The sequence below is a fragment of the Lynx rufus genome, unplaced genomic scaffold (assembly GCF_022079265.1).
Source record: "Lynx rufus isolate CCGP_SWC_20201006 ecotype Redwood Valley unplaced genomic scaffold, mLynRuf1.p SCAF_5, whole genome shotgun sequence".
Lineage (NCBI taxonomy): Eukaryota > Metazoa > Chordata > Mammalia > Carnivora > Felidae > Lynx > Lynx rufus.
Genome location: NW_025814867.1, coordinates 138,017,926 through 138,022,021, shown reverse-complemented (window position 1 = coordinate 138,022,021; position 4,096 = coordinate 138,017,926). Strand labels below are relative to the sequence as shown.

The following is a 4,096-nucleotide window of genomic DNA, read 5'->3' as shown; positions in this document are numbered from 1 at the left end:
TCAGAGAGGTCAAGCTCATTAATTATGTTAATTTTCTCTGTTATTACAGATTCCTCCCATATTCTTGTTCTTTTCTCATTTTAATTCTTGTATATTTGCTTTTTTATACATTAGAAACTTGTATTTTCTTTGAATGCTAATTGTATTTCTTTTATTATTCTTTTTTATTATAACATATTTAAGAGAAAAAAGGATGAGTAATAAAGTATTTCATGTGACATTGAAAGCTTTCATCAAACCCTCTTAAATTATATTCTCTCTCATTATCCTCAAAAATTAATCGAAATCGCGTGCTGAGGTTATATTATCTTTATGCATATCTTTGTTATTTTCTAATTACATATTACTATTAAATGTTAAATAACACCATTCTGTGCATTTTATTTTATTATTATTTTTTTTAAAGTTCATTTATTTTGAGAGAGAGTGAGCACACACGAGCAGGGGTGGGGCAGAAAGAAAGGGAGAGAGAGAGAATCCCAAGCAGGCTCCATGCTGTCAGCACAGAGCCCGACATGGGGCTTGATCTTACAAACTGTGAGATCATGACCTGAGCTGAAATCAAGGCTCTGATGACCAACCGAGCCACTCAGATGCCTCACCACTGTGTACATTTTATTTTATTTTATTTTATATATTTTATTTTATTTTTTCAGTGTTCAGTAAAATTTTATTTTCTCCCTTCAACCATAATAATATGACATCCAAATTTTGTTTTCACCAGAGAGTCTGTAAACACAGGCTTTATCCAGCCCCATTACCAGCAATGCAAATGCTGCTTCTTGAAATGGTTCCACCATGGAACCTCTGGTCATGCAGTCCAAGTCACCCCCTTGCCTGGCTTTGTCTTCACTATACCATGCAACTACTTCACTGAATTGCATTCCAGACTTTAACTTTTCCATGGCTTCCATGCTTTTCCCACAGTTTTCACACAGAATGTGTCTGACCTTTACTGCATTGCCACCACCTTCGTGACCCTGAGTCTCCTTGCCAGGACTGTCACCTGATGGTTGCTCCCCCTTTCCCCCCTTTCCCTGAGCCTCTTTTTCCCTTAGGTGGCATCTTCAAAATTTCAGGCCCAACTCTCAATTCTTTTGATTCTCATACCTACATTTTAAACTATAAATTCATGGGGCGCCTGGGTGGCGCAGTCGGTTAAGCGTCCGACTTCAGCCAGGTCACGATCTCGCGGTCCGTGAGTTCGAGCCCTGCGTCGGGCTCTGTGCTGATGGCTCAGAGCCTGGAGCCTGTTTCCGATTCTGTGTCTCCCTCTCTCTCTGCCCCTCCCCCGTTCATGCTCTGTCTCTCTCTGTCCCAAAAATAAACGTTGAAAAAAAAAATTTAAACTATAAATTCATAAGGCATTGTATATCTCATTTTGAAATTTACATTTTCATTTACATTGCTTTATGCTTCTCCGGTCCTATTTAACAATTCTCCTGTGTTAACCTGTATTTGTTTTCCATCATTATTATGTAAAATGTTGAAGTGTTTGTTGGTGATGTTACTTTGTGCATATAGGCAAGTGGTTTTCAAGGTACATATCTAGGATTGCCTTACTTTGTTGCAAAGTCAGTGATACATTGAAGAGCATGTCTGTATTAATTTATCTGTTCTTTGAAATGTGCTTTTATTGGAATATTGTTCAGGGGTTATCCAGTAATGTAAATACCAAAATGTATTCCCTTTAATGTTTGATGACATATGGTCATAGATTTGTCTCTGATCATAGATTTCTTTATTCTAGTAGTTCCACAGGAAGTTTAAGTAATATTCTCAATTTTGTTTTCTCTGAATCATGGATAATTATTGTTATTTCATTTACTATTTTTCCATTATAGTTTTGCTTTAATTTAGGCTATTGTTATGACTTTCTGCTTTTGTTTCTTGAAGATAGCTATTATTGCACTCAAACAAAAGTTTTCTTAAAATACATTTTTGTGGGGTGCCTGGGTGGCTCAGCCGGTTCATCATCCGACTTCAACTCCGGTCACGATCTCACAATTTGGGAGTTTGAGCCCCGCATTCGGCTCTGTGCTGACAGCTCAGAGCCTGGAGCCTGCTTTGGGTTCTGTGTCTCCCTCCTTGTCTCTGCCCTTCCCCAGCTCGTGCTCTGTCTCTGTCTCTCTATCTCTTTCAGAAAAATAAATAAACACTAAAAAATATTTTTGGTTCTTTGGCTCTTTAAGTGTATTATGCTACATGAAATAAGTCAGATGGACAAAGGCAACTACTGTGTGGTTTCATGCATGTATGGAATTAAACAAAAAGTACAAAAAAAAAATCAACACAAAAACAAACTCACTGATGCAGAGAACGTATTGATGATTACCAGAGGAGAAGGTGGCTGGGGAGTAGGCAAAACAGATGAAGGGGTCAATTGAATGATGATGAATGGCCACCATACTTTGGGTGGTGATCATTATCCAGTGTATACAGATGTTAAATTATAATGTTGTACACTTCAAGCGTATATAATGTTATATACAATTTTACCTCAGTTAAAAAATAATACTTATGTTCTTTTAGTAGATTTTTAAAGAGTAATTTTTCCTAGTCTTCTAGACTTTCATTGTTCTGGTATAACTTTTCACATTTTTTATTTAAAGTGAATAAATTTGCAGGGTGCCTGCATGGCTCAGTCTGTTAAGCGTCCCACTTTGGCTCGAGTCATGATCTCACGTCCTGTGAGTTCGAGTCCCACGTAGTGCTCTGTGATGACGACTGGGAGCCTGCTTTGGATTCTGTGTCTCCCTCTTTCTGCCCCTCCCCTGCTCATGATCTCTCTCTCTCTCTCTCTCAAAAATAAAAGCAAAACATTAAACAAATTAAGACAAATAACTTTGTAGTTATTGAAAATGCATTACATATGTATAATCCCTCTATTTGCTTTGCTACTTTTCTCCTTAATTGTCATTGTTTTGTTATTCTCCACTTTTTTTCATTAACTTGCTATGTTAGTCATGTAAGATCCTTCATAGTTTTAAGAGCAAGTTAACTTGATTATGAATATTAGAAACAAGTACATATTTAAATTTTTTTTTTCAATGTTTATTTATTTTTGGGACAGAGAGAGACAGAGCATGAACGGGGGAGGGGCAGAGAGAGAGGGAGACACAGAATCGGAAACAGGCTCCAGGCTCTGAGCCATCAGCCCAGAGCTCGACGCGGGGCTCGAACCCACGGACCGCGAGATCGTGACCTGGCTGAAGTCGGACGCTTAACCGACTGCGCCACCCAGGCGCCCCGAAACAAGTACATATTTAAACATCTACGACTCTCCATACAATATTCCAGAACACTGTGTGAGCTACTCTCTATCTTGCTCTTATAAAACAATTTCAAAAAGAAGCACTTCCATCATGAAGGATAACTATTTTTCTGATGGGTAATATCCCTAGGGTTTTCGTAAGGATGGTTACATTGGGGAAAGATGCATTAGTTTCCTTTTTCTCCAACAAGGTTCTATTTAATGAGTGAAGCATGTGCATTCCAACAACATTCTTCAATATAATATTAGTTGTATCTTAGTTAATGATATATTTTCAACAGTTGAGCCAACATATTTCCTGGCAGTGTTAGTTTCCTTTTGAGAATTTCACTATCTTCTGTGTCCAGATGAATATTTGTGTACAAGTTGGGGAACACTGTATTTGAGTCTATGGGTTAAAGGTCATTTTGTAATCATTTGCCACCATAAAAAGTATATTTGCTATCAAAAGAGATGTGTTTAAGAGTACATATTAGACAAAAATATATCTATAAACGAATAAAAGTCACAATATCAGAGAAAGGGATAGATTTAAACTCACTGTTTCATTTAGGTGTTTATGGAATGAAAAAATTATTATAACATAATATAGGCAAGAGCTGAATAGAAAGTGTTGACAATGAAAAACTAACAGAATCCATATTATTATCTGGGAATCTGCACAAAAGTATTATCACCAGGTGAGGATGACATATTTTCGAGGGTTCTACCTGAAAACTTTCTGATTAGTAATTCTTCAGAAGATTCTGCAATGACCATCGTATAGGGCCCCCCAACACAATTAACCAGGTCCACTGGTTTAATTCTGTTGTAGGAGACTTC

At 37.3% G+C, this 4,096-nt stretch overlaps 1 pseudogene; it reads right to left on the bottom strand.

Moving 5' to 3' along the window:
• Positions 1-670: 670 nt before the first annotated feature.
• LOC124526105 (peptidyl-prolyl cis-trans isomerase NIMA-interacting 4-like) lies at positions 671-1,065 on the bottom strand (annotated as a pseudogene).
• Positions 1,066-4,096: the final 3,031 nt, after the last annotated feature.